The sequence below is a fragment of the Paramisgurnus dabryanus genome, chromosome 10, assembly GCF_030506205.2.
Source record: "Paramisgurnus dabryanus chromosome 10, PD_genome_1.1, whole genome shotgun sequence".
NCBI classification, from domain to species: domain Eukaryota; kingdom Metazoa; phylum Chordata; class Actinopteri; order Cypriniformes; family Cobitidae; genus Paramisgurnus; species Paramisgurnus dabryanus.
Window position 1 is genome coordinate 26,139,434 of NC_133346.1, and position 13,638 is coordinate 26,153,071.

A 13,638-nucleotide genomic window follows, 5' to 3' on the forward strand; every position below is an offset into this window, starting at 1 on the left:
AACTATTAGTTATAGTATTAGTAACTATTTGGCTTGTGTTTTGTTTCCGTGCACTTGAGGCATTTTGCATATTTGTTCTGCACTTTGTTACGTCTGACCTTATTTTATGAAAAAAATTGTATTTATTATAAACGTAACTGTGATCTAATTTAAGTATGTAAATTTTGGATAGCTTATCGTTGTATCGATGTTGCGCTATTGCGTGCTGGCCATGCTTGCGCATGTAATTTAGCCGAACGGGCTAGGTGCTCTACTCTAGGGTCTCATATTTAGGAGTTCATCAAACTAAACATTAAAAAACGGATGTTTCTCGACGAGTATAAGTTTTTAAAATGTATTTAAAACAGACTGGTTGTCTTGTCAAAAGTTACACTACAAAACAGGTAAGCCGTTTTTTTTTTTTCGTTGATGAAACGGAAACTAGTATCTGCACCGAACCTATTTCTGCCTGACACGAATGACTTTCTTGTGATTTAATATTATGGTCGGTCGGTGTTCACTTTCAAATGATAGCAAAGAGATTCCTGAAATAAATAATATCATCAGGTTTTTCTGTATCTAAAGTGAATAGAGATGATCAAAGTCAAAGCAAGCAAGCAGGTATTTCTGTGCTAAATAATAACGCGTTGTGTCTATAAAATCATTAATTTCAGTGTTTTTCTTGTTATAAATTAACGTTTAATGATTTGTATATAAAGCTTAGTTTTTATCATTTATAGTCACAATCACAAATTATTTGTCATTTCTCATTTGTTGTTTTTTTTTGTCATGACTGCTTTGACTCGCTATTTCCAAATTAAATAAAAACACTTAATTGTAGCCGGAGTTTCCAAGGCAGGATCACCTTTGTTATTTTCGTAGGTTTAGTTATCAAAATGTATTTTTGTGTGATGTTCTGTAAATCGTGGCTTTAAAATGTTATGAGGAATAATTAAACAAATGTTGCCTTACATTTTACCTTAATATATATATATAAATGCATCGTCAGTTTTGTCTTCGTTTATTACTTGAAAGACAGTTTTGGTCACTTTATCAGAAAGTTGTTTATGTGTGCTGCTTGTGAAAGAAAATAAAAGTTACCAATTTGTACCTGGTCTGGCCCCCTCCCAACCCATGCACACAAACATATATGATTCGACTATCGGTCGACTATGGAAAGATTCGACAATTCTGATTCGAATATGTAAATCCTTAGTCGAGGACACCCCTAGTTAAATCATGCTAGTTTTATGCTAAATCATGTTATCTTCATGTTAAATCATGTTAGCTTCATGCTGATGTCACAAGGTGACGATCTTTTCAGGAGCGGAACCAAAGTTAGGGAAGTTTGGTTCCGCCCGGAAGGTTTCCCACCACCGGGCCGGAAAAGAGGAAAACCGGACTTCCGGTAGCGCCGCGAGAGGGAAAAATCAACAAATCGAGCGCAGCTGTGTCTGGTTAAAGCTGGGCGTACACGGTGCGAATTCTGACGGTCGGAACATCGTGAGCTCTCGCACACGACACGAGTGAATTTATACGAAAATAATTCGGACGCAGTCACACACGACAAGATTTTACTGTACGACTTGACGAGTTCTGACGTAGGCATTTTCACACCTGTGAGGATGAAGTAGGCTACCTTTCGTTGTGGCAGAATGTACAAAAAATAAAACAAAAAGAATAGGGAAAAGATATTGGCTTAGTATATAAAACAGCCTGGAATTTCTGTTCTTTAGAATTTTTATTTATGCATTCCGAAATTGCAATATAGGTCTGCTGTGGCGGTGAAGGAATTTCTCTGGCAGTGATTGTTCGTGCTAGCGCATATGCGGTTTTACCGTTTTAATATATCATGTTTTTAGTGCCAAGTAAATATCTATATTGCTATTATTAATGTTACATATATTGTTGCTTTTTTATAAATATGACCGTTCAAAAAACACATTCAGTGGGCCTATTTATTTATTTGTTAATGCAGAATGAGGAGCAATGAGGTAAAACGCAAGCTAACGTTACACGTCTTTCCATTTATAATTAAATTATTAAGACAACACATCTATAGCCAAATATTAATTTGTAAAACGAAAATAATTTAATTTAATATAAGCACACTGTCTAGGCTTGTTATGTGCAAATGTTCGGTCAATGCGGTGTCTTGAAGTAAAAGTGAGACCGCAGCATTTATGCTCCTGTAACTGCACAAAATAAATGCCATACAGAAGGCATTGCATATTAATATAGGGCATTTTCACAGTAGGCCTATGTAAATTAATACATAGCAATACAAATATAGTATGAAAACAAATTAATCATTATTTAAATAAAGTTTCAGAGATAGCCTACATTTTTGTCATTTAAAGGGGACATATTATGAAAATCTGACTTTTTCCATGTTTAACTGCTATAATTGTGTCCCCAGTGCTTCTATCAACCTAGAAAATGTTAAAAAGATCAACCCAATAACTTAGCTTTGGTAAACCATTTTCTGCAAGCATGTGAAAAATAGGTCATTGTAATTTGGCCCTTATTGTGATGTCAGAATAAGGTAATACCGCCCCCTTTATCTGCACTATCCAACCACAGCACAACCATTTAGTATGGAGAGAAAGAGAAAGATAAAATATTTCGAAGCACAATTGAGTTTCAATTGCAACAAACCACCATCATTGTGATCAGTGGTTGCACTTCATCCGCTCATTTGCATTTTAAATGACACACCCAAAACGGCACACTTTTGCTCAGACCTATTTTAGACTTAGTTTTCATCTTTAAAAAAATCTCATAATATGTCCCCTTTAAATGTTCTCATCATTTCAAAACAAGCTAAGGCTACCATATAACTTACACTGGGCTTTATCATTTGTTTCTTTGGTCGAAAATATGTAAAAAATATATATATATGTGTGTGTAAAAATACCGAACAAGCTCACTTGTTAAAGCAGAAGCTCCATAATAAGATGGGAAACATCGTCTCCGCATATGATCATCATGTTTATGTACTCTCTCAATAAATGCATATCTTAGCCTATTAAACATGGACATTCCGTTGCTTTTTTCTGTCGCGACAGCCCTTTTAATATCCAATCATTTATAAAACTACAGCAACTTTGGCACAGCTTGGATTACACAAAAATTGCGACATTCTTTGTACATCCTGTACTGTTTAAACCAGTGGTCTCTGCACGGAGTCTAATAATTTTTATATTTATTTATTACATAATTTAGTTGGCTTATTTTATGTTTACATTGTAAATAATGATAAAACATATTAACAAGTAAAGAAAAATCAACAAGTAAAACAAAAAAGTTTTAATATCAAAAAGCCTCGTTTAATGCATTGTGGTAGCACTTATCAGAACAGCGGTATAGCCTAAAACAACTACACTCTCTCCTGTTTCCACACACATCCAAAGCTGTGACCCGACATCACAAAAACACGTATGACAAGTTTTTTCAGGCAAATAAGCTGATCAAGAGGTCGTCACTGAAAGGACCTGTCATATTTGTCATGATGTCCGGTAACCGGAGTGTGTGTGTGCGCGAAACATAGCCAGCTATAGAGTAGTCATCAATATTTGAGGTAGCAGTGCTACATTTGTCTTTCTTCTTCTGCTTTTTGTACATTCTGATTGGTCAAATTCAAGTGCTTTGCCAGATCGTCTCATACACCCGCACCAACACTACGAATTTATACCGACAGCTCCCGAACTTTTTTGACATGTTTAAAAATTATCGGGAGGTCGTAAGGTGCTCGTAACCTGCTCGGCTCGGCTCGTAATTCCTCTCACATGGTGCGAGCCGCGACCATACGAGCATGAACGATTTGCTCCCGAGGAAAAAAATCGCATGCGAGCCCCTACGACAGCAAAAATCGCACCGTGTACGCCCGCCTTAAGAGGAGCGGTCGATGATTGGAGGACACACTAAACAAAGGCAGTATTTAAGGACAGCTAAAAACACAGTTGGGTGTGGTTGTGTCCAGTGTGAAGCGCTGCGTTTGTATCCTCTAGTACGTTGGCCGTGGGCTGTTTATCTCTCTCTCTGGCTGGAGCTTATATGACTGTGTGGACTTTGGACACCTTAAGGGTTGAAGCAAGATCGGAAACATTGGAAACTGAGACGCAATAACGAAGAGGAAGTAGAGAAAGCGTGAGTGTATTTCTGCATGGAGAACATTGAGATGCATGGTATTGCTGTGTAACTCTGCTAGGAGAAGAGACGTCCTGTGTGTGTGACCGAGGCGATCGCCGGGTGAATTAGAACAAAGGACAGTTGGAACCAAGGTTGATAGTATCTGTGAGTATAACACACTGAGCTGAATACGCATTGTGTGGATAATTTGTTGTGAAGCGATTATCTCTGAGTGAAGGAGGAAGGCCCTACCCCTAAATTAGCGTGGTGGGAGAGCCTAAGGAACATTGGCTGGAGCTAGCCACGGCGAAGTATCTACCGACTGGGCTGTATTAACCATCGCCGAACAGACCCCGGCGAAGTGGAGAAAGGCGGGCATCTTAAGTGTACACTGGATCGTGGTGGGTGAGTCTTTGTGCTGTGGAATTTTCACTTTTGACGTGGTGCTGTGCATTGCTGTGTATTGCTGTGTGTCTTGTCAGACCAAACCCCCGCCTTCGTACGCCTCGTCGAGGGAGAACGAAGAGGCTGTCGGTCTCAGTGTGGCCACTAATTATATGTCGTGAGCACGCCCCAGGTAGAGAGTAACAGTGTGGTGTCCAGAACGATTCCGGTCCTTGACATTGGAGTGGGTCTAGGAGTGGCGGTGAAGTGCTGGAGTAGTACGGTTGTGTGAGTACGATTACGAGTCACTAGTGTGGATGTTGTCATCTGTGTGATACTTACTGTTGCAGAAGAGAGGAGTGGAAAATCCGGTCTGTCCCGAGGTCTTGTCGAAAGGGCGCCCCTGTCCTGTATTCGAACGCCTAAGGAGGGTGAGGGCAGCGCTCGGCCCGGTGAGACAGTACGACGTTTCCCCCTCCCTGCAACCACCGAGCTTGTCGAGAGGGTTTGTCCCCGACGCCACATGAGAACCGCTTACTCCAGCTGACACATCGAAGACATCAGTGTCATAAGTCCGCCACCCTGTGTAACCAAAATTAATATATTCCGGGATCTGTTGTTAGGAACAAGGAACGTGCTGTGCAAGGTTGGAACGAGTGGAACGCCACGGAAAGGAACTGTGTGAAATCCGTACACACTGTACGCTGTGTCCAGCAGAGAGCTAAGAGCAAACCAAGTCCAAGTAACTGTGCCTCTTGTGTCCCAGCTGCTGCCTGTGGAAAGAGAGAGAGAAAGAGAGTGAGCGACACGAAAAGGAACTGTGTGAAACCCGTACTTACTGTACGCTGTGTCCAGCAGAGAGGTGAGAGCAAACCAAGTCCAAGTAACTGTGCCTCTTGTGTCCCAGCTGCTGCCTGTGGAAAGAGAGAGAGAAAGAGAGTGAGCGACACGAAAAGGAACTGTGTGAAACCCGTACTTACTGTACGCTGTGTCCAGCAGAGAGGTGAGAGCAAACCAAGTCCAAGTAACTGTGCCTCTTGTGTCCCAGCTGCTGCCTGTGGAAAGAGAGAGAGAAAGAGAGTGAGCGACACGAAAAGGAACTGTGTGAAACCCGTACTTACTGTACGCTGTGTCCAGCAGAGAGGTGAGAGCAAACCAAGTCCAAGTAACTGTGCCTCTTGTGTCCCAGCTGTTGCCTGTGGAAAGAGAGAGAGGAAGAGAGTGAGCGGCACGAAAAGGAACTGTGTGAAACCCGTACTTACTGTACGCTGTGTCCAGCAGAGAGGTGAGAGCAAACCAAGTCCAAGTAACTGTGCCTCTTGTGTCCCAGCTGCTGCCTGTGGAAAGAAAGAGAGAAAGAGAGTGAGCGACACGAAAAGGAACTGTGTGAAACCCGTACTTACTGTACGCTGTGTCCAGCAGAGAGGTGAGAGCAAACCAAGTCCAAGTAACTGTGCCTCTTGTGTCCCAGCTGTTGCCTGTGGAAAGAGAGAGAGGAAGAGAGTGAGCGACACGAAAAGGAACTGTGTGCAACCCGTACTTACTGTACAGTAACTGTGCCTCTGTATCCCAGCCGCCGCCTGTGGAGAGGGAAAGAAAGGAGAAAAGAAAGAGGAAAGGAATCTATACTTACCCGACCGTGCTCCGAGTGAAGGCGAGAAGAGGTCCTTTGCCGCTGGTAGGGCTGACCCCCTGGTGTTCTGCAGCAGCCTGCAAGAAAAAGAGATACCCGTGAGACAAAGGAACATTGTGCAACCCTCAGAGTACGTACGGAGGAGAAACTCCGCACGGAGAGCAAGGTACGCAGAAGAATATAATCAGCGAAACACTCATCTTGTTTCATTTCTGCCTCCAGGAGGAAAAGGAGGATGCCACGGGTAGACAAGACCAGGCAGGAGCCTGAGTCCTACATCCCTGGCCCACAGCGTCTTGGACTCCTGTTGTCCCCCCCCTTTTTCCTCGTTACTCTTCCTGGCCGCAGCCTACCTGGAGGGCAGAGCCGAGAGCACTAGTTTTAATTTCCCCTTCCCCAATTCCCAAGTTCATTTTAATTATTTAATTCAATAAAATTTGTTTTATACTTACCTGTACCCGTTGTTGTCTGGTCATTGGGTTGGCTTTGGGGACCTCCTCGAGGTGGAAGTTGGAAAGGGGCGTGGCTTAGGCACATAGCAGCCAGCCCCGGGGCGTGACACTAAATCAACATAGCTTCATGTTAGCTTTGTGTTAAATCATGCTGACATCATGTTAACATCATGTTAACTCATGCTAGCTTCATGTTAAATCATGCTAACTTGATGTTAGCTTCATGTTAAATCATGCTAACTTAATGTTTAATCACGCTAACTTCATGCTAAATCATGCTAGCATCATGTTAAATCGTGCTAGTTTAATGCTAAATCATACTAGCTTCTTGTTAAATCATGTTAACATCATTTTAAATCATGTAAGCTTCATTTTAGCTTACCGTGAAATCATGTTAGCTTTATGCTAAATCATGTTAGCTTCATGTTAAAGTGCCCATCTTATGACTGCTTTTCCACAAGTTATATAGGTGTATGAGTTCCATAAAGCATGTTTCAAAAGTTGTTTGCTCGAAATAGCTTGTAGGAAAAGATTGTTACCCATCTCTAGTAGCCTCTGTTTCAGGGCAGTTCAGATTGTGCTGTTTTGAGCTAGTCATTACATATTTATGAGCTAGTGATGTTACGTTCGTGAACGAATCGTTCTTTTTGAACGAATCTTTTATGTGAACGAATCGTTCTCGTTCACGCCATCCATTGACTCATATTTCTCGTTCACTGAAATTTCCCTCCCTTCTTGAGGAGCACGGACAAATGATGCGCGGCTTTCTTTCCGCCTTCAAAGAGTGACAAAACTACGAGCCAATGGCAATCGAGTATAAGCTGTGGCCGAGCATATGATTGGCTCAACGTACTGAATGAATACGCCCTTCACTGACCGAGCCGCTGTTTTGAGTCTGAACGAACGAGAGATTCTCGTTCATTACTATGCAATGGAAAAGCGCCAATAGAGAGATCGCGTTCTTAAACAAACTGAATGACTGGTACAGGTTACAACCTAATGAATGAGAGACATCGTATAGATAGCGAGTGCAACGTAAACAATCTTGTGAAATAATCATGTGGTTTTATTTTAATAAAGTTATAGTAACCATGTTTAGGCGGACTATTTACCTTAATACAAATGATAAGCAAGGTAATTACTGTTGAAAAAATTGGTATTTCTGTTTAATATAGTTTTATATGTCTATATAGTTTAATCCACCCTTTCACCGAACTTAAATCAGTCATCTGCGTCTGAACGAAGTCTTGAACGACATGACCGAAATTATATGATTCGTGAACGAGGATCTGATGACAGACTGAACCAGAGGAGGCATGCACGGGAGTCTTTATTTACAACAAATCCAGATTAGATGTACTATGAATGTACGTGTGTCTTAATATATTCGGTAACTTTGATAAAAAGAGTCTTGGTTTCTGATTATTTGTAGATTTATATTGAAAATATTAATTTAAGAAAGTGTTTCTCTTTTCTGTATCTTGCTTAAGGAATATAAATCTCAAATACAAGAAACAATATGCAATAAATCCCAATACTCCTCTCTTTGAAATTTACCAGGTACCTGGGTTTAGCAGATTGAACCGTTCAACTCAAGCTGAAAATCAGTTCTCATATACTACAGAGCAAATATATAAATAAATAAATAAAATACTTGTAAAAGTGTAACACTGTTTCATTTTGTTTGTAATCCAAATTAATGACTCAGTTGGGTTGAATCCATGAATCAATTGACTCGGTTCAAAGGACTGTTCCTTTAAATAGTTTAAATAGTTCAGTTCAAAGTAAGTGTCCTTTGAAGAAAATCCAAGAAAATACGGAAAATGAAGTTTCAGCGAATTCACGTCCTAGTAGTTGTCCGAAACAAAAAGGAAAAATATCCTCCTACCAGTTCTGATGAATTCAAAGCACAGTTCTGGTTGTCTCGCCTTTTTGTATACACCTTCAGTATATACTTAATTGTCTCACGTGTCCAAGATGGAGCAAGAGAACTTTACAGATGTTCGCAATTCTCACAAAAAAACCCAGCCTTGTAAAAACACAAGGCAGAACAGTAATTAATATTCAATTCAACAGATTTATCAATAAGCATCATGTAAACATTTCAAATAACAACCTAACTCAGGGTTTCAACACTTATTGAACATATGTTATTTTTTAATCACATTTACGTTACTTGACTGTTAACTTTCAAATGTAAATAGCTTCAGCTCGAAACGGTTTGTTACGTCACAACGGAGCTGAGTTTTAACTGCCGCAATCTGAGACTCAAGGCAGAGGACATTTAGAAACCAGTATCTCACTCAAAACAGCATGGATGGATTTTTTCCAAGTTTGTATGCGTGTGGGAGCATCAGAGACACAAAATAACACCCCAAAACCCAGAAAAAGTGAGTTTTTCATAATATGGGCACTTTAAATCATGCTAACTCCATGTTAAATCATGTTTACATCATGTAAGCTTCATGCTAAATCATGCTAGCTTCATGCCAAATCATGTTAACTTCATGCAAAATCATGTTACTTTCATGGTAAATAATGTTTGCATTGTGTTAAATCATGTTAGCTTCATGGTAAATCATGCTAGATTTATGTTAAATTATGTTAACATCATGTTAGCTTCATGCTAAATCATGCTAGCTTCGTGCTAAATCATGTTAACTTCATGCTAAATCATGTTACTTTCATGGTAAATCATGCTAGCTTCGTGTTAAATCATGTTAGCTTCATGTTAAATCATGCTAGCTTCATGTTAGCTTCATGTTAAATCATGTTAGCTTTATGCTAAATCAGGTTAGCTTCATGTTAGCTTGATGCTAAATTATGCTGAATCATGTAGCTTCATGCTAAATCATGCTAAATGATGCTAACATCATGTTAAATCATGCTACCTTAATCCTAAATGATTTTATCTTTATATTACATCATGGTAACTTTGTTAAATCATGTTAGCTTCAGACTAAAACATGTTAACAACCAGGTAGACTACTAAACTAAACTTCTTTTACACATCTGTCAATCTTTTTTTTATTTACTTTTTTGCATTTTCATGCACTAGTTATTCCTTGGGAATTGCATTTCTAGTTAAAGGTGATCTAAGCGAATTGACGCGTTTTAGACCATAAAACATTTTTTGTTACATACAGCAAACATCTCCTCACTATCTGCTTGCTGCCTGTCCGCTGATCAAACTGTAAAAAAACGCGATCTCTGTAGACAGCCCCGGCTTCACAAACGGCAATAACAACATAGTGCCAACCCTACAAACAGAAACCATAACAAAGTGTTTCAACCAATAAACGACAAGAAGGATTTGGGGATAGGGGTTGGGCAAGTTCATGAAAGCACGGAAGGGAGGGGGAGGAGTTAGCTACGCTCCGTCTGTTTGAAAACAATTCAAACATCAACAAAAACTAACGTCTCGCAGATTCGCATAGAACGCCTTTAATTAATATCTTTGTCTTTTTCAGTTTAAATATGTATTTAATCTCCTCAGTCAGTGGGGGGTGGTGTCCACTGAGGGTTGGGATTGTACATGTTTGTGTCCACCCTTAGTAGTTGTTAATAGGGGAAAAATAAATTTATATTTGTATTCCATATACATATGTGTCTTCTTTACCTATTCCAAAAAAAGGCTTTGATTATTTGGTTGTGAGGGTGTTCATATTTCGCTGCTAGGGAAAACGTTTGCATCCATTAGTGATTATACTCCGAGTCACAAGTAAAACGGTCCAACCCCCTGTGTCTCTACGATTTTCTGATGCGAAGATATAAGGCTTTGTTTATTTGGTTACTAGGGTACTGTATTTAGTTGCTAGGGAAAAAACTGGCATCCACTAAGGTTAAAACTCCAAGCCACAAGTAAAACGGTCCAACCCCCATGTCTCTACAATGTTCTGATGCAGAGATATAAGGATTTGTTTTTCCGGTTGCTAGGGTGCTCATATTTGGTTGCTAGGGGCGTGGCTTAATACCTCTGTAAGGACCATGAGAGTCTGATTGAATGCCTGAGTAAAATGAGCCCACCCGCATGTCTCTATGACACTGTGTTGCAAAGATATGCTTTTGGGCATTTTATAATGGCAGTCTATGAGATAGGTTGCTAGCAGGCGGTAGAGTTTTGTGAGTCTTATCTTTTCTTAAATAACACTACACACGTTCCGCATTCTGACACCGCAGCGTGCAGCCTCTGCATGGGTTGTACCATGTGAGGGAGTTCTACCCTCCCATAGAGTTGGTTGGGTCCAACCCTCTTCATATGTTGTAACCCACATGTTTCTACAAAATCCTTGAGCAGAGCTATGACCCGTCAAAGTTCGGAACAATGTTAAGTCAATGGGATTTTTCGAGTGTTTTTTCGCCCCCCCCTTTCGAAAATCCTGCACCCGATTGCTTTTAAAGGTGCCCTTCCTCTGTCGTTTTTATTGTGTTATACTGTTGTCTGAGGTCTACTCATGACGTTCGCGTGGTTTTTACATCCAAAAACATCAAAAGCAATAAGTAATAGGCCATTTTGTACACTGGTCTTAAGGCTGGTTCGAGAAATGATCCGTTTTGAGGGGCCAGCCGCAATGACGACTTGGAAGTAAACGCCCACTGCTATGATTGGATAACAGTTTTTCATAGTCAAACTAACTTTCAATACTTATTTAATCTCATGTGTAATTTATTTACTGTTAAGTGAGTGTCTTAAGACATAGTGTGCCTTTTACATAAACCCTTTCGATGCATGTGTAGCAGCGTGCGCGCACACGTGTCTTTTATCATAAACCCTTTCGACCTGTGTGCAGCATGAATTTGCATCCCTCGAAAGAGAAGTCCCAGCCGCCACTGACAGTGACAAATAGTACTAAAGTGTTTTACTCGCATAACCTGCACCATTATGTCCGGATCCAATATTAATGGAGTGGCATTGCTTTTTGATCGCAGTCTCTCTTCAAATACACCGTTCATCTGAACATCCAAACACAGAGCAAATGTTATGCTTCCCTCGCTTGATTGGAATGATGTCTCTCGACAAAAAAAATGGCCCGAATACGGTACGGTTGACGTTCAGCCATCCTTGCTGTAACTTGTTAAAAACTCACTGAACTACACGTATTATGTGGGCGCTGTCTCAAGTTGGAGAGCTCATGAATAGTAATGACCTTGATCAATTCCACGTCACACTGATCAGCTTTTCTAACTGACCTGATTTCTCCACTTATTTCTTTTCATTGGCTAGAGCTGACAGAGGAAGTAGAAGTTAATTTTCACATTCACGACACAACACAAATGGACCTAACAAATATCAAAAAATACAAGTAAAAACGGTTTTATGTGGAAGGGCCCCTTTAAAAGTCATAGCACACCTCTCCTCAATAATCCGGTCCATTTGACTACTATTATTAAACTAATAATAATGTAATGGTTCAGCTTAATTGGTTTTGGTTATATGTTGACCTTTAGCATCCTCTTGTAGCAAGGATTGGGCAGGTAACTTCCGTAATGCACGTGTTGAGTTCATTGTGAAGTGTCATGGCTGAAGAGCGGCTGGTTCAGGGAAGTTGTGACCTGCATAAGGCTGTAAGTGTAATGATACGAAATGCGCGGAAGCAAATGCAGGTGAAAATATAACAATGTTTATTAAATGTAAACAAAGAGAGAGAAACAGAGTCAATGCTGAGGCAGATAATGTCTGGTGATGGTGGCAATGGTGGCGAAGACTACGGTGGTTAGTTGGTGAAGATGTTTATTGAGTGCGGCGTTGGTGGAGTGGTGAGCAGTGGGGAAGATCCAAGCTGTACACGGGAACATCCACACAAAGACGACGACGACAATAAACAATCCAACTGAGAACACGTAATCCACACAGAACGACACGATAAACCACACAACATGGGAGCCGAACAAAGAGTGAGAATCTGGCAGGGAACAGAAAGTCATGTGAGTATTTATGGAGGAGATGTAATGATGATCAGCTGGAGCGAGACAATCAACACACAGGTGAGCGGCATCAGTCTGATGAGCACATGGCAGAGCGGTGAGTAAACTAACACACACACACACACACACACACACACACACACACACACACACACACACATACACACACATTACACGGAGGAACCAATGGATTTCCTACCGTGACAGTACCCCCTCCCCTAGGACGTCACTTGACGTTCCCAGCCTGCTTTACCTGTTGATTGTAATCATCAATAAGGCGATGATCCAGTATGTCCCGAGCAGGAACCCACCTTCTCTCCTCCGGACCGTAACCTTCCCAATCCACCAAGTACTGAAATCCGCATCCCCTCTGTCTAGAGTCCAGAATACGATTTACCGAATACGTGGGTTCCCCATTAACTTGTTTGACTCTGTGGACCCTGCACCGGGTCCAGAATTATCTTATTTTGACTTAATAAAAAATATTCCTTTAATTTGTAATGGTCTGTCATGGACCCAGTACCACATATGAGATACTGTTTGAAAGCTTAGACTCTCTACTTTCTGCAGATATGCATCACTTTGAGATATGTTTTACTGTAAGAAAGTTATTTACACTTAACTTACACTATCACCCCCCCGACAATTTATTATATGATTTAATATTCACATATTTCATATTTTTGACAACAAGTATGACAAACATGGGCAAGTCTTATATCAAATGAAAGGGTAACACTTTATTTTGATGGTCCCCCTATAGATAGTCTGTTGGCTATCAGTTACTTTTCAACTAACTATCTAGTTACTCTCATCAGTATAGTATCTGTAGATGGTCTATTACATGTTTCTGTAACAATCATTAAACTGTCTGTAACATGTAAACGGCTAATAAACATTTTGTCAGGAAACTGTTAGTAATGTGCTGTCAATTAAAGATGAACATGTTCAACAGCGTATTAGCAGACACGCAACAAATCTTCAGTAACTTCAGTAATTCAAGTACAGCAAAGATAATTTTTGTCAATATTTAGTTAATATTCAATGTATCAACAGACTTTCAGTAAGCATTCAGTTGACTATAAGTAGAAATTCAACATTTTTCAAATAAACTTTTAAGTATACTAACCAATG